Source organism: Arvicola amphibius, chromosome 2, assembly GCF_903992535.2.
Source record: "Arvicola amphibius chromosome 2, mArvAmp1.2, whole genome shotgun sequence".
Taxonomy (NCBI): domain Eukaryota; kingdom Metazoa; phylum Chordata; class Mammalia; order Rodentia; family Cricetidae; genus Arvicola; species Arvicola amphibius.
In genome coordinates this window covers 110,332,137-110,351,260 of record NC_052048.2, presented here as the reverse complement: position 1 = coordinate 110,351,260, position 19,124 = coordinate 110,332,137, and positions in this window count along the sequence as shown.

Sequence of the window (19,124 nt, the reverse complement as noted above, 5' to 3'; positions counted from 1 at the left end):
ACTTTTCGTCAAGGGGAGATGTCTTATCATGGCAGCACCAATTATTTCAAGAGGATGATGGGCATTGAGGAATATGGTATGGAGTTTTCTTTCTTTATGGGAAGACTAGCCATTTTACTAAGAAACTGCTCTTGCTTAGACTACTTGACAATATGTTGTATATACAAATTGGATATGAAGAACTCACAAAAAAATGAGTTCCGAACTTCCCAAAAAAGGTGGTACAATTCTGATACAGTCCTTCAGAGTTTCTGCTTCATGAAAAAGTGTGACTAATATTCTGTAGTAAACAAAGGAAAGCAACTGACAAATTTTGCCAAAATAGGTGTGACCTTTTTCCAAATTTCCTGCTTCATTAAAAAGTCGGCCAGACACTGTGAGTTTGTAGGCTGAAGAACAATGCACCATTGTAGCAGAAGAATTTATTTTGGCAGCCAAATGTCTCTGTCATTTCCAGAGTTTTGGAAGTTGTTTCTAACGCACTTACTGTTTACTTAGGTAGTTCTGGGGTCTTGGATGGAGTTGAAGACTAGATAGTTATAATTGTAGTTTTCCTTAGTTATGAGATATGATAAACTAGATATGAAACTTTAGCCTCACAAAGATAGGATAGATAATAGATTTTCTTTAATTTTGCCAAATGTTAATAGACTAAATATCATAAATATAATTCTTATATGATACCCTGTTTTGTTATATGTGATTTTAAAATATTAAAGTTAAAACCTTCCTTCTTAATTAGACAGAAAATGGTAGATGATATGGGATGTCCTTGTGCATGCTGTGAATATGTTTTATTACCATTGGCTAATAAAGAAGCTGATTTGGTCAATAGATAGGTAGAACAGAGCCAGATGGGAAATCCAAGCAAAGATAAAGGGAAAAAAGAAGTAGAGTTGGTGAAGGTGCTAGCAGCTGCAAGGGAAGCAAGTGTGAGGTAACAAGCCACAAGCCTCATGGCAAAATATAGATTAATAAAAATGGATTAATTTAATTTGTAAGAGATAATTAATAATAAGCTTGGGCTAATATGTGAAAAAGTTTATAATTAATATTAAGCCTCTGAGTAGTTTCTTTAAAAGTGTTTGTGCAACTGGATGGAAAGAGAAAAAAATCCATCTACACTAACAAAAGAAGAAAAGAGTATAAGACTTGAAAATTGAAATATTGGCAATTAATGAAAATACAAACAAAGGGCATTCTGAGTATGGAATATATAGATAAATTAATAGGAACTACAGATTCAAGCATAACAAACAGAATGCAAAAATAAATAGAAGAAAGAATCCCAGGTACTGAAGTTACTATAGAGGAAATCGATTTATAAGTCAATGAAAATGTTAAATCCAACAAATTCTTAACATGAACCCTCCAGGGAATCTAGGATGCCACGAAAAGACCAAACCTAAGAACAATAATATTAGAAAAAGGAGAATTCCAGCTCAAAGACAGAGAAAGTATATTCAACAAAATGATAGAAGAAAAAATTTTCCAATTTTTCTAAAGAATTGCATGCCTATGAAGGTACAAGAAACATACAGAACACCAAAAAGAACACTGGACCAACAAAACATAATCTCTTCACCACATAATAATCAAAATACTAAACATACAGAATAAAGAAAGAATATTAAAGCTGCAAAGGAAGGAAGCCAAGTAACAGATAAAGGCAGACCTATGACAATTACATCTGTCTTCTCTATGGAGACTCTAAAACCCAGAAGATCCTGGACAGACATTTTCTAGACACTAAGAGACCACAGATGCCAGCCAGACTACTATACCAAGAAAAACTTTTAGTCATCATACAGAGAAGTCAAAATATTCCATAACAAAATCAGATTTAAACAGCACCTATCCACAAATCCAGACCTACAGAAAGTACTAGAAGGAAAACTTCAACCCAAGAAAATTAGCAGTATTCATTAAAACATAGGGAATAGATAATCTTACATCACCAAATCTAAAAGAAGGGATAGACACACACACTACCACCACAACCAACAAAAACCAAACAATAACAAGAATTAACAATCAACAGTTGTTAATATCTCTTTGTATTATTGGACTGCACCCACCTATTAAAAAGACAAAGGCTAACAGATTGGATACAGAATTTGACCTTCTTCTGTATACAAGAAACATACCTCAACTTAAAGACAAACATTATCGCAGAGTAAAAGATTGGGAAAAGTCTTTCCATTCAAAAGGACCTAAAACACAATCTGATGTAGCTATCCTAATATCTAACAAAATAGACTTCAAACTAAAACTAATAAAAAGAGATGGAGAAGGATATTTCATATTTCACCCAAACACAAAAAATAATGCATTCTTCTCAGTACCTCATGGAACCTTCTCTAAAAATAATGGCACAATATGTTACAAAACAAATTTTAATATATAAAAAAATGTAGACTAATCCCCTGTATAATTTCAGATCACCATTGCTAAAAGTTAGAATTTAACAACACAAATTTTGAAAAGCCTATAAACTCATGCAAAATGAATCATGCTCAACTGAATTATCACTGAGCAAATGAAGAAATAATAAAAGAAATTATGACTTTCTAGAAATTAATGAAAACAAATGCTCAATATACCCAAATGTATAGGGCACTATGAAAGCAGAGCCAAAAGGAAAATTCATAGCACTAAGGGCCTACATAAACAGGAGAAATCTTACAATTGTGACTTAACAGCATACCTAAAAGCTCTAGAACAAAAAGAAACAAACTCACTGAGGAGGAGTAGATGGTGGCAGGAAATAACCAAACTGAGGGCTGAAATCAATATATAGAAACAGAACAATACAAAGAAACAAAGAAACAAAGAGTTAGTTCTTTATGAACATGAACAGGTTAGACAAATCCATTTCCAAACTAACCAAAGGACATAGAGAGAACATCCAAATTAACAAAGTCAGAAATGAAAACGGGATATAACAATAAACACTGGGGAAATCCAGAGAACCACCATGTCATACTTCAAAAACCTCTACAAACCAATATTAGAAAATCTCCCTAAGGTACCCCTCCCCTCCTTCGGGGCCACAAGACCCCAAAGCTCAGCCCGTATTGGGGCTGGGACCCGGTGGTGAGTCTCATAGAGAGCAGCACTGTTAGGAGGTATGGTTTGTTGGATTGGATATGACTACTTCTGAGAAAGTGTATCACTAAGGGTAGGCTTTGAGGTTTCAGAAAATCAAGCCAGGACCAGTGGTTTGCTCTTCCTCTCCAGTACCATGTCCACTTGTATGCTGCCATGCTTCCTGCCACGGCAATAATGAACTAAACCTCTTAACTGGAAAGCCAGCCGCAATTGTATGGTTTCTTTTATAAGAGTTGTCATTGTCATGGTTTCTCTACACAGCAATAAAATCCTAACTAAGATACCTGGTAACAGAGTTTTATCACAGCAATAGAAAAGTAGGTAATAAAAACATTGAACCGATTTAACAAAGAAAGATAATTTTTTTATTAGAGAAATTGCCAAATATATACTGTGCATAATGAAAACCTAAAGATACCTAACAGTGATTGATTAAGATGATATCCCAGAAAATAGATGCAAAAGTGAAGAAAAGGATGATGAGTTCTATGTCAGAGAATTATCCTAGGAAAGCAAGATAACTCAGTGGGAACAGGTGTGGAAATCATGGCAGGAAGAGAAAATCAGCTGCCACAGTTCTGTTCTAAACTTCATGTGTGCTATAGCACATTCTCCATTCATCTTTAATAAATAAACAAAGAAAAATAATCAAATAAAAAATGAAATAAAATATTCTCATTTTTATTTAGTTTTTGTTTTCAAGATAGTCTTCCTTCCTTAGCCTCACCAATACAGGATAACTTTGGTGTGTTACATTACAGTGCCTTCAGAATTATTCTACCCATAATACCACTTCACAGACAACAAGAGACTCAGAAAGACAGTCCTAAGTTTCTGTCTATGGCATTTCGTTGGTTCAATATTTCCAATTGAGCAAAATAAAATTGATTAGAAAATCAAACCATTTAGCATTCTTGAGAAAGTGAAATATGGTCATTACAGGTTTTTTATTTAATTGAATTATGTAAATCAAGTGATGTGCTGTGATAACTAATCTCCTCTTTCAATTTATATTTTATTGGTAATCCTTTAATATAAATAAGGATTTTTCTTTAATTTTCTTTTGCCTCTCTTTATCATTTTTATTGATCAATGTTCTATTGCTGTGAAGACCATGGCCAGAGTGGCCACTTGTGATGCAGTAGATTTTCTTACACCTGTGCTCATATAGGACTCAGTGTATTTAAAGAAGACAGCACAAAAAGCCTGGAGGAAAAATGTTAGGAAGCCACATTTACATTGTAACACCCATAAATTAGTTTTTATAGTAATCAGTTCTGAGGAAGACATTTTACCTTCTTATAGAGATACAAAAAACTTCACTTTAAAAGTAGGAAACAATAGATCTCCTTTTTAAGATAATAAGTGCCTAATGGTAAACCTCACAACTTTCTCCCATCCTCTGTTTTGAGCCTTCCCTGACCCCAGAGAGTATCACAAACGCTGGAGACAGCAATCTTCCCTATGCTTTCTCATATTGCTTGAAATATCTTCTATGTGCATGCACTTGGCACACAAAAACTGCCTCTGTAAATGCCAACTACAGTTCCACAGGATATTTGTAGATTTGATAAATGGCAAAATATAGCTTTTAGCACATCTAAAAGGAAATCCAATATCATAGTCTATCTTCTGACATTCTAGCAAAAATAGAGAAGTATATTTTTAGAATATAAATGTGTCTTTGCAATATGTTGGTAACAAAACTTTTTGAATTAGATTTTGAAAATGCCCCACTAAAATTTAAAAATTTTCCAAGGAAATCATTCTGTGAAGGAAAAGCTTGAACTCAGTGGCTATTTTGTGTCCAGCGATCATAAATTACCAGTGGAAATAGAAGTACTGAATTCTTTTTTCTTAACAGATACCTTTTTAAAATTGGAATTATTTTTCACAACCACAAGGACTATTATTCTTCACTAGATATGGAAATTGGCTAATTTTAGTCAATACCCTGTTCATAAGCTGGCTTTCCTTTCTGCATTATTCAGTTATCTGCTTGAGTATAATAGCAAGGAATGACTATAACGTAGAAATGTATTAGGAATGAATGTCACAAAAAGCACTGTGCCTTTGTGTTTGGCAGCATGGTGAGAAGAGGTGACAAGTTACTGGGTGGCCATCAGTGAAGACCAGCATCTCAATCTCCAAATATGAATAATGCAACAGAGTCTAGAAAAGCACTCATTCAAATGTCCTATGAAAGCTAACTAGAAGCTTCATAAAGTTGGAGAAAAATTAATTATTAAGTTTGTCTACAATCCTAAAGACATCCCATCTAAATAATAAATATTTCAAGTTGAATGTTGACCTTTCTTAGAGTATTCACATGGGCTTTCTTTTTTTTCTTTCTTTCTTTCTCCCTTCTGCCTTTTATTTTTTTAAACAAAATGTTATAGAGAATCAGAATGTTGTCAATTAAGGACAAAGGGGGCTTGCATCAATCTTTTCATGTGTGGAATTTAATGACATTTTACAGCTAAAGTAAAAGTCAAACATTGATTTTTCAGCATCTTTCCCTAATGCAGCTAATGAATAGAGATTCCAACAAAAATCTTTTAATCTTCTAAGCCTTCCAGTATCAAATGCCTTTTTTAAAAAATTATTTTAATGGCATTTTCTCTCCTTTACTGACAAAGTTTTAAAAATGTAAAGAAAAAGTAATTCAATACAGTCTGTGATTCAAGTCCAGAAAATGGTAACAATGTGCCCCGAATAACACTCTCAATTGAGTTATACCTTTGCCTTTCTATGTGAGAGCAGGAAGGCTGGAGCTTAGAATACAGACATCTTCCGACTGGACACTGACCATTTAAGGTGATCTAAAGAGACCTGGTTCTTTATTCCTTTACCAACAAGAAAAAATAAAGATGAAATATATTGTTATCTATGTTTTAGTATATCCTTTAAAATCAGAAGGATTAGAAAACAGGAATGGCAAAATTATGTGCATTAAAATTGTGATATTTGGAAAATCCATCTCTGACATGACATGTTAGGAAACTTAATGAAGAATAACCTAGGGGAATTCCATAGCTTAATATTTCAACTCACTTGTACAAGACAAGACTTGCAGAATTGTTTTAAGTTCAGTTCACAGCAATCCTGCTCTGGGACACTCCATTAGAAATCTAGACCTATCTCATCTTCCTGATATGGACGAGGACACAGAATTCTTCTATGTAATTCTTGCACAATTTTGTTTTTCAAAAATCATCTTTACTTGACGTTTTCTCTGTTAACACAAATCACATTGTTATTACTCTTCATTTTGATAAGAGAGAATCATGTGATCCTAATATGCTCAATTCTGTGACATTTCTACAAGAGAGATGGTGGTCTTTCACAAACAGCATTACAAAAAATAAATGCAAAATCTCATTTCTACTAACACGTGGTAGTTCAAGATCTTCAATCAAAACCAGAGCTGTTCTTTAAATGTGAATTCACAATTGGCTTTGCCACTAACAGACAAAAATCAAAACAAAAACCAGTTCATTATTTTGTACCTTCAGGTTTTGTTTTGTTTTGTTTTGTTTTCTCAATTGGAATAGGTAACCTCTGATTTCAGAGCTAAGATTGCATATATTTTGCTTTTATTTAAATGTCAGAAAGACAGGAGCACTAGTGAATTTTTTTCAAACAAACAGAAAAGATTGTTGAACAATATTTAGGCCCTCAGATATTTAACAGAAAGGTACAGCATCCTCAGGGGACTGATGTGTAGAAGAAATTAAGACGCTTGTCTTAATATGTTCAGCTGTAACCAGAAAACAGATGTTGGTTATGAAGAGGGTCAGAAGTGGGGATTGGCATAGATTTAGCAAAGAGCATAAATGAAAGCTCTAGGGCAAGAGTTTTGCACTAAAGCATTGCGGAGTTACATTTTTCTGAGTGAGTACAGAGTTGGTCATGCATGACAATCACAAGAGTGAGTATCTAGAACAGCCAGCAATGTTTGGACCAATGCCATATATAAAGCCGTGTGTAATCCTGTTGTGGAACAGTCTTTCTGTACACTGTGAAAATTATGCTATGGTGAGTTTAATAAAGAAGCTGACTGCTCAATAGCTTGACAGGATAAGGTTAGATGGAAAAACTAGACGAACGACACTAGGAAGAAGAACAGAGGGAGAGGAGTCACCATTGAGACATGGAGAGGAAACAGGAGGTACAAGATGAAAGAAAGGTAACACCATGTGATAGAATATAAACAAATACAAATGGGTTAATTTAAGATGTAAGATCTAATTAGTAATAAGGCTGAGTGATTGGCCAAGCATTTATAAGTAATAGTAAGCCTCAGTATGGTAATTTGGGAGTAGCTGGTGAGACAAGAAAACTCTTCCTACATTCTCCTATATTGTATATGAATTTATTGGAAACTGGTGAAACTGGTGTTCTATTAAATCTTTATTTTGTATTTGATGTGCTCATTTAAGAAAGCACTTATTATGTACAATGTATTTTAATGTATATAATATATTAAATAATTTTATACTCAATATATACAAGTCAAGATGGGAGAATGTTTTTAAACCCACTCAGGTGTAGACAAAAATTCAATCATTTTAAATCATGTATTAAAGTTTCTCTTTCCCTGTGGACCATAAGTCAGAGATAAACTCAGATACTTGTGCCTACCTGTATGTTTTTATACTCAACACTGAATCTCTTGACACTTCCCTATAAATGGTCACTTCACTAGATTTGGCTTACGTAGGATAGGTAATGTAACTTGTATGGACAGTTACTTTGAGAATTTAATATCATTTTCAAAAGTCTTCAGAAAATCATCCAGACTATTGTTTGAATGATAGCAAAAATGGGTGAACATAAAAAAAGATGCTAATTATCCAGTATAGATTTCTGCGTGACACAAAAGACATGCTGTAGTTTCCCCATTGCTTGCGTGCTTCATGATACAATGTTCTGCTAATCTTAGCTTTGATTTATTTACTACTTATTCAACTCTTCTGCAACACAACTCTGCTGTTGACAAGTGCCTCTGTCTAATTCTAAGATAACTTGACATATCTGAATTCAAGTAAGTCTCAACATACTCTCCAATATCAGGTATTTATGCTCATGAGCCTACAGCTGAGATTCATTTTCAGACTTCTGGTTAATTCCCTTACATGTTGCTCTAGGAAAACAACAAAGCTTGCCCAGTGTATAAGTAAAATAATAAACTTGGGGGTATAAAATTAAGATTTCAGGAGATGAAAGAATGTTTGTGAGCATCTGGAGACGATGTAAGGATGATGAAGCAAGTGGATGAATGGTAGATTATATTTTTGTTCCATTTCTAAAGAGTATGAAACAAAGTCCAATATTTGACACGGCATTGTGGCAAATTTTAATGTTAGTGATAGCTCTGCTATCATTCATCATTTTCCCATTATGAAATTGAACAGGCTTTTACCTAGCCATGAGTCAGAAGGAAGGTGTTCAGTGTTCTGCCCATACACTTAGAATCTGCATCTATGATTGGCTGCTATGTTGTATTAGTTACTGTCCCTGTCTTTATGACAAAGCATCTAAGGGAAACTGTAGGGGAAAAGGAGTGGCTTGGGTGCTTGGGTCCATATATTATGGCCAGCTTCTCCATTTCCAGACACACTGTGAGGCAGAACAACATGGAGAGAGAATATAGAGCAGCTGTTGTTTGTTTCATGTTGGGTAGGAAAACGAAGGGCACAGAAAGAACTAAGGACAAGGTGTAACATTCGAAAACCCTCAGTGTTCAACTTCCTTCAACTATACTCCACCTCTGAATGTTTTCAGAATTTTCCAAAATAGCACCACCAGTTGGGAACTATAGTTTCACCAAATGAACCTGTGGGAGTTTCTCATATTGCAACCATACAGTCTTATCCTGATGCAACCTTCTTTATCAGAACCTCGGTGGTGGGGAATCAAGAATTACTCTTAATTCCTAGCCAGATTCACAGGCAATTCTTATGTCATTTGAAGACCTGGGATGACTGAAAAATATTTCTAATAACACTAATATACTAATCACAAAATTTGACTACTGAAAATTCTCCAGAGAGTATTAGCATGTGGACTCAATGTCAAGGTTTCATTGGCTCATTCTTTCTGGATTGGAGTGTACTCCATTTGCTTAGATCCTGTATCTGCTATCAAATACTGTGTTCTGACTCATGTTAAAGTAATTTGTTATCAGTAACATTGTGTAGTGGCAGAAATTTTTATACATTATCTAGACTAAATTTCTTACTAAGAAGATGAGGGAGAAAAAAGACCTAATATATTTGTGACTTTTAAACCTTGACATTTAGTGGAGGCATGGTAATTTGACAATAAAGTTTTGAGTTATGGCATGTTGTCTGCCGACATTTTAAGTATAAATCTATATACATAATTCTATCTTTCATAAATCATTAAAGTTTGAGACAACAGACTACAACTGTTTTACATTTTGTTGGCATATCGTGACTTTTCAAACTTGAGTAAGCTCTGGTAGACAACCAGGAGTCTATGTACTTTTTAAATAGATTAGGCAATAACACTGCACTTTTGTTGTATCTGATGAAGTAGTGACAACTGGGAGTATTTCATTTTTCCTTTAGTTTTTTAAATGTTCCATATGTCATCTTTGGCATATTTAAGTCTCATTTTGTTTTTTAAGCAACTTTTATTAATGTAAGTTGCAGATGTCTAATGCCTTGGTGTTATTTGAGCTGTGATATTCCAAAGTAGATCTTTCTTTTAGTTTAAATAACTTTGTAATTCAAAATTATTTTGCTTTATTTCACTGAATACTAATATTTTTATTTTCTCACATTTAATCTTTTATCCTGTTATACAACTCTTTTGTCAAAAAATATGTAATAACTCAGAGACCAAGAATGGGAGTATAATTAAACATTTAAAAGTGTCTCCCTTTTTGAAAATATCTTTAGTAGGAACTTAACTCCTTAAACATTATTTTTTCACATTTATAGAAAAAGAGCTGACAAAAATAAATGTATAAAACATTCTCACACCCAAGTGATAGTCTAACAAGATCTCCCACTGCCAAAGAGACAGTGAAACTTGAGGCAATTTTCAATCCTATGGGTTTACAATTACAGGATGAGAAAGTTCTAGAAGTGTTGTGAGTAGAACCATACTGGTGCACCTGACTTCTCACCTAGACTACCAGTTCTACCAAGGGCTGACAGTTGAATGACTGTTGTATAGATTTTTTTTATTTATTCCACACTCAATGAGAGTACTAAGTTTCTTGCTGAAATCAAATGTGAATGAAATAGAACTATTAATAATTATCTTCAGTTGTTCAGTTGCATGAAATCATTTCCCTGTAGATAGTCAGTAAACATTTTTTAAACTGAATAATGAGAACAAAACAAATACTACTAGAATAAAAAATACTTGGAGACACTGACAAATCTGGCTAGTGTGATAAATGTAAATTCTTGGAGTAACACATGGAGATTGGAGTTGGGAGAGATGCAGAAAGAAATGATGGAGAATAGCAGGGATTTCTGAGCCTCTGACTCTTATTCCAGGCTTCATTGAGTGCAATAAATTTCCAATTAAAACTACTTTTCAAGACAAAGACATTTAATGAAGTTCTGTATATATATATATATATAATATTATATTTTACTATCTATAATAAATTATGATCAAAAAGAAAAGGAAGCAAATATATAAAATACATAAACAAAAGTGTTCAAGTTTTTATAGTTCAAAAAAAGTCATATGCAAACATTTAACTTATTTACTTTTATAATTTATACATAAGAGATACTAATCCTTTAGGATCATATATAAAGTAACTTAGTCTAATGTAGGCAAACGATTTTCCAAAATTCTCACGAGAGTCTTCTAACATTGTTAACTGTCTTGATGTGACTGAGAGGAAACGTAGGTTAGAAAATGAGCTACAGAGACACTGTGATTACTATGGCTCTATATTTGCTTATAAACACATAGATTAATTATATATGCCTACTCAAACCTTTTGACCCTAGTTGGCCTCTGAGATATAATGTGGAAATATTCATCCATCTTTCATCATGGTGGGGCTTTATAAGTCTTATTTTCCTGTTTATAGATAACCTAGATCCCTTAATTCTTTGTGAAAATAAATGAGGAAGTTGCCATTGTAAGTACAGTTATGAAGTAACTGTAATTATAAAATTATGGTTTTGGGTTACCACAATGTGAGGACCTGTCTTAAAATGTCACAGGTATAGGAAGTTTAAGAGCCACTGTTCTATAAAAAATGTTAAGGTAGAGCAGACACATTTCTTCTGACTAACTTACTGTGATAGTGCACGGAAGTTGGAAAGCTCCTCATGTTCACTACAGTCTCTTATAATTTCTTCACAAAGCACAGAATTCTTCATAAGTTCTTTCTCTGGGCAGCTCAGTTTTGGTATCTCATTGCATTAGTTCATTAGTTAATTTCCTATCTCTATAATAAAATCCCAGCCAGGTGGTGGTGGAGCACACCTTTAATCCTAGCACTCAGGAGGCAGAAGCAGGTGGATCTTGGTGATTTCAAGGCCAGCCTGGTCTAAAAGATCTAGTTCCAGGACAGGAACCAAAATCCTGTCTCGAAAAAAAATAATCTCCTCATCAAACCAACTTATAGAAGGAGTTTTTTTGGACTTATAAGTCAAGAGGGATGAGAACCAAAGGTGTCAGGAGATTTGACAGCCAGCAGTAGGCAAGATTGAGGAAAAACTGAGGGCTCAGGGCTTGAGCCATAAGCACAACATAGAGAATACCCTAGAAATTCTTTTCTTTCATGAAAAGTACTTCCTGCCCACTTTTTTTAATTTCACCCTTTCAGTCTGCATGCATAAGTTCCCAAGCACAACAAATCTCAGAAGAAAATACTAAGAGCCAGTGGATTTCCCAACAAAAAGACATTATCTAATTCCTAGATGTGATTAAGAGGTCCTATGCATTGCACATTCAACAAATCTTGGGGTCCAGAGAATACATTCTTCTTGCTTTCTGATGTTAGTGGTATTATCCAGTGAGTGAGCACCTGGTTCTTAAATAGGACAAATCTTAGGAACATACATGGAGATTTTGTAAATTTCTTGTATGAGTTTATCACCAAGCAATTAATTACAGCTGAAGAGAAAATTTAGTTTTGGACAAAGATATATTCCTGATATCTTTTTTCTGTGTTTAATGTTTCTTCAAATTCAGTTTCAATATGTCACAGAAAGAATAATTCTTAATTATTAAGGTAAAGTTCTATGTAAAAGAATGTTTATGATATACATATTTAAAAGTTTATCTAGCAAATGCATACCCACTTATGTTACATAATGTCTTGGGCTTATTTTTCACTTATATATCCAGGGAAATCACACACATTATTATGAAAATCATATTTTTCATAGCAAAATATCATCAAAGAAAATCATGATAACAGAAGACAATGGGAAAATGGTGACTTAGAGTAAAAGAAAGTGGCTTGAGTTCTGGCCCTAAAGTCTAGCTTGGTTAACTCTCTTTTATTAATTGAAGGGCCAAAAGATAGAACCCACGGACTTGTCTTGGTAGGCTCGCTTTGAACAAGTGAGATACATACTATCTCAAAGATTTTCAAGAAAAAAATTTAATGTACTGGTGATCAAAATGAGGGCCTTGTGTGTATTTGGCAAGCTGTATTCCCAGCTTGTTTACTTTAACATGTAGATATATTCTAAAGTTTTCTCTTTATTTGTAATATGAGCATAATAGTAACTGTTGTTTAAATTTGTATTCCAAGCTAGCATATTTTTAATATAGGAAGTACATACCTGTGGCATATAGAAGACCTTAAGTAAATATTAATTATTCCTATCTTCATTTTTAAAACAAATTGAAGAACATAATGTTTAATATTAACACTAAGTAAACTATTGTCTATTAGCATGATCAATTGCATCTTGTTAAAAGAAACATGAGAACATCACTGTTGATTATTGTGTCTTCATTCACAAATTCAAAAATAAGATTCTCATTCGGACAATGTTACAAGTCTAACATTCATATTAGATTTTGAAGTTTCTTCAGCTTATGTTTCTGAACAGAATAACAAGAAGTAAGTCCTAAATATTTAGACAGAGCTTTACACAGAATTCTATTTGCTTATTGGATTACTCATCAGCAACTATTGGGTTAAAAATCAAAACATCTAATACAAAAATCCATAATAAAACATTGTAATGTTTAAGATTGGTTGTCAACTGCACAGACTAGAGTCTTCAGGGAGGCCAGACATTGAGCAAACTGGTGAGAGACTGGATAGATTAGGTTAGACTCCCTAATTCAGTTCTTGAATTAAGAATTAACTGTGCTACCTAGTCTAACTACCGAGTTAAAAAAGTCATAAGCCACACATGTTAGCAAAACCAAAGAGTTTCTATAACTTTCAAGTTGTCTAAGATTTTATCAGAGGTATGCTTTTCTTACATTTGAAAGGATTTGAAAGAGCTTGTCAAAATATCCCACTCCTTAGTTTTTGAAATAACAATACTGTCTACTGGATTCAAGTTTAGTTTTTAAATTTTCTTTTTTTTTTAAACACAATAGTCATATATTAAAGTCTCTACAACATCAAAATATTAAAGGAAAGTAAAGAGGTTTGAAATACAAAATTCTATCAATGTTCATATTTACACCTTATTATGTAGCATTCTTTTATTATTAAATTATATAATTTTACAAATTTTCACCTCCTCCCCTCCTCTCATTTCCATTCGCCTTCCCACAATCCCCCTCCCCTCCCTCTCCAGTCCAAGGAGCAGTCAGGGTTCCCTGCCCTGTGCTAAGTCCAAGTTCCTCCACCATCCATCCAGGTCTAGGAAGGTAAGGATCCAAATAGATTAAGTTCCCACAAAGCCAGTACATGCAGTAGAATCAAAACCCAGTGCCATTGTCGTTGGCTTCTCAGTCAGCCCCCATTGTCAGCCATGTTCAGAGAGTCTGTTTTGATCACATGCTCCATCAGTCCCAGTCCAGTTGGCCTTGGTGAGCTCCCATTAGATCAGTCCCATTGTCATGGTGAATGGATACACCCTCCTGGTGGTCCTGACTTCCTTGCTCATGTTCTCCCTCCTTCTGCTCCTCATTTGGACCTTAGGAGCTCAGTCCAGTGCTCCAATGTGGGTCTCTGTCTCTATCTCCATCCAACACCAGATGAAGGTTCTATGGTGATTGTAGAAGGAGCGGTAGGGCTGCATCCGGTCACCTGGCTAGCTTTATCCAAAATTATTACACAGAAACTGTATTCTATTAAACATTGCCTGGCCCATTAGTTTCAGCCTCTTATTGGTTAATTCTCACATCTTCCTTTAACCCATATTTAGTAATCTGTGTAGTACCACGAGGTGGGTGCTTACCAGGAGAGATCTTAGCCTGCGTCCATCTCGGAGAGGAGAAGCATGGCGACCGCTTATGGCGACTGCCTGAAACGTCTCCCCAACTCTGCTTCCTTTCTCCCACAATTCTGTTTTGTCTACTCCGCCTACCTAATTTTCTGTTCTCTTAAATGGCCAAGGCAGTTTTTTTTATTAATCAATGAAAGTAACACATAGACACTCCTCCATCAGGTGAAATGTAAGCTAATCATCAGTGTGGCTATAGTAAAGGGCCAGTTCAGGCCCCCTCTCCTCAGCTGCTCAAGGAGTAAGCTGGGGACATCTCCTTGGATACCTGGGAACCCCTCTAGAGTCCAATCTCTTGCCTACCTTCAAATGGCTCCCTTAATTAAGATATATACTTCCCTGATTCCATATCCACTCTTCCTCCATCCCAACTGTCCCATTCCCCCAAGCTCTCCCCATCCTCCCCTTCTCACTTCTCTCTCCCCATCCTACCCCCACTCCCAAGCTCTCAATTTTTGCCTGGAAATCTTGTCTACTTCTGATAACCAGGAGGATAACTACATGTTTTTCTTTGGGTTCACCTTCCTATCTAGCTTCTCTAGGATCATGAAATATAAGCTCAATTCTATGGCTAGAATCCACTGATGAGTGAGTACATACCATATTCATCTTTTTGGGTCTTGGTTACCTCACTCAGGATGGTGTTTTCTATTTCCATTCATTTGCATGTGAAATTCAAGATATCATTGTTTTTAACCGCTGAGTAGTACTCTAATGCATATATATTCCACACTTTCTTTATCCATTCTTCCATTGAGGGGCATCTAGATTTTTTCCAGGATCTGGCTATTACAAATATTGTTGCTATGAATATAGTTGAACAAATGCTTTTGTAGTATGATAGGGCATCTCTTGGGTATATTCCTAGGAGTGGTATTGCTGGATCCTGGGGTAAGTTGATCCTGAATTTCCTGAGAAACAGCCACACTGATTTCCAAAGTGGTTGCACAAGTTTGCATTCCCACCAGCAATGGATGGGTGTTCCCCTTACTCCACATCCTCTCCAGCAAAGGCTATCATTGGTGTTTATTTCTAAGATTACATGACTTTATTTCTTAGAAGTTTTCTAGAGAACAAATAGAAAATTACTAAAACAAAAAAAAAAGATTAGGTTAAACTCTGTGCCTGCCAATGAGGTACTTTTTTGACTAAGTTAAATATCGGCCACTTTCTAGGGATGGATCAGGTATAAGAGAAAGGCTTTGTTTTGTCCTGTTTGCCTTCATTTCTTGCTGGTTTGGACTGCTGCCACAGCTGCTGCTGACATTCCTTACTGACAGAGTACCCAGCTTCTCTGACTGCCTATATAAACTGATGTACAGTGTCTCTCTGAGAGTCCTCCAGCCTGCAGCAGTAGATTGGAACAGTTAAAACAGGTAACCTTGTGGACTGAGCTGCTCTCCACTTCTTAGCAGCTCCAATAGGAAGAATGATCTTCTTCGGTGGTCCAAATCATGTAAGCCAGTTTATTGACTCCCTTTGGTAATATATGTTCATTCAGTTACATCTATTCCTGTCCAGAAAACTGAGTAATATACATAGTGATTGATGCTTTTACTTCAAATATACAGCCAACAGCAAGAGTAAGGTTTGTTAGCTAAACAAATAAATATAGTTGGCAAAATTTTATCTCTGGAGGCATATTTGCCACAAAATAAAAAAAACACTAGGGTACAGTCTCAAAACTGAACTTAGAAGTCTGGAGTATGACCTAGCAGGCAAACATCTGTAGGTGTTCCTGAAAACCTGATTGTTACTTTGGAAGGAATGTACTGTTACTGACATGAAATAAAGTTTTAGGATTTACTTAAGAAGCAACACAGATACATTTCTGTTCTTGGTTGCCTTCTTATCAGCTCAGAAAAGTGTTCTGTGATTTGGCAGTGAATCTGTGTAAAAATGATATAGTCATGAAGTCATTTCCTCTGAATTGATGCATCCCCCTCCTTCAGAGAAGACAGCACTATAAGACTGAGGAAGCAAATAAGGGTCACAAGGCTTGCATCTCAGAGCTTCAAGATTGAGCTAGGCTGTCTCTCCAAGACTGCACAATCAGCAAGCAGTTGCTGTGAGATGGGACTCATCAGAGGCTCTGCCTGCAATTTGGAAAGGGTGCTCCAAGTCTTCTGGCTTCATGATTTTTCACCCATGCTGATGTGCACTATTTAGGTGATGCAGCTGTTTTTGAGTTATCCATACTTCTGTAAATAACTCCTTACCATGTTCTGTGAGTAATATGGTACTCTTTATTTCTACTTAGGAAAAATCTTTCTTTGAATTGTTGTCAGTGCCCTATTTTGAAGTAATTTGTGCTTTTGCATGTATCTCCAGTCAAAGTCATCCAACAAATACTGCCCTTTCTCCATATTACATGTCTCATATGGATTTATATAAATTTTAGTACACTTTAAAATTTTGTCCTCTCATTCTCTTCTAGAATTAAGCATGTGCAAGAACACATGTACTCTGTTCCCTACCCCCACAGCCTTTATTATGTCTTTATAAGCAGAAGACAGAAGCAGATGGCAAATACTGCAAATTCTTAGCAACAGATTCTGAGACCACAATATTATTCTCACAAGAAAACAAAACATACCACTCATGTAAACGGATCAATATAGAACTCATTAATAAGCCCAAATATTTCTAGCAATTTACTAAAAAAGTAAATCCATGGTGATTTGTAGTTAATAATATATTTCATTTGTTTCTATCCTCAGATATAAAAATAATTTAATTCTTGGCAAGGAAATTTACAAAAGAAAAACAACCACCAATAGATCAGATTTGTTTATAAAAACAGAACTAAGCATGGGGCTGGTTTACTTAACATAAAAAAAATACTTTGAAACAAAATCATTCAAACAAACAAAGCTATTGCTAACCATTCAGATGGGCATTCTGTATAGATTTTTAGAGTTATAAATAAAAGAACCTGCTAGAAAGGACACACACTAGTCTTTGCTATTCAAAGAGGAGCAAGAAACTTACAGAACTGAGAGATTAAGAGAAAAAGCAAACTCTGTGGCATTTGTTTATAACATTAGAGTTTCTGTAAAATAATAAACTAGCAGATTATCAAAGTGCCAAGAAAACCTTGATTAGACATTGGTGAGATTGAACCAATTGCTACAGCAACTCTAGAAATCACTGTAATGAATACTCACAAAACGAAAACTAGATCTACAATACAACTCATTTATACTACTCCTTGACACATGCCTGAGGCCTCACAATCCTACTCTGTAGATACTTTCTCAGCTGTGTTCTTTGCCACTCTACTCAGCATAGTTAACATACTGAAAAAAATTCTTCAAGTGATGAATATAAATGAGGATGGGGTAGATATACACTGAAGTGTTATTAAACTGTAAGAAAAACAAAACCATGAAATATGCTGGGAAATTCATGGAACTAGAAAACATTATACTGAGTGAAGAAACTCAGAACCAGAACGCAAACTTTCTCAAGTTTGCCCTTGTTTGAGGATCCTAGATCTACTCTCTAGGTGTTATTGTATAACATTGAATAGGCACAGAAACCAGGAAAGTAAAAAGACATCATGGAAGAGAACTCTAGAAGGGGACAATGCTTGCACAGGTACTATAAAGGGGTCAGCGAGAAAGATCAAAAGGGGTATTTGAGGGACAAGGAAGGATAATCAATAATATTAAAAATGCTTGGAAAATCCCCAGTATATATATACATGTATATGTATACACACATACATATATATGATATATAGTATGTAAATATATGATGCATATGTGTGTGCATGTATATGTGTGTATGTGTACATGTATACAAATACACTTATAAAATATGCTAAAGACATCAACCATACACTTCAGACACAGGGATTTAAGGAATTTAACTAAAACTGGGATAACAACCTTGTTATAGAGGATACAGAAATGAAGAATGTCTATCTAACTGAAATATATCTCTACATGTCTAGAAAATCTAACATGACCACAAGCTTGACTATTATCAATGATTATTCATTAACAACCTATATACATTACATTTTAAATGAAGTACATAATCACAATACCTTAATCAGTATCAGAAATACATATACATATAACAAAATTGACCTTAAAATCCATACCAATGCAAATTATTTATATCTATATCATATCCCCCTTTAAATGTAAAAGAACATTTATAAACAATATTTAGGAATATGGGTACAGTTATTTCTCCCCAAACTGCTTCGTGCTGAATGGGGGCGCTGTTAATCAAATCTTTCATGGTATAACCTGTGTGCCAGGTTCATCTCAGTCATCACTTGGATGAAGTAACTTTTTGAGGGTGTTCACAGCAACCTTTCAGGAGGGCGTGGTCTATCATATCATTATTGGGATAGAAGCAATCCACATGGTCTCATTTTCTGTAAAAACAAAAGAAGAAACTTCTTTCCAAAGCATCATGTCCTTAGATCCAAATTTTAAAGTCAAGGTATTTTCAAAATATCTATTCTGGAATAGTTTAGCAGCATTTATAAACAAATCTCTTTTAGCAGCTGTTGCTCCTTCCTCAGCATTTGAACAATTCAAAGAGAGCATAACAGCATACAGTATC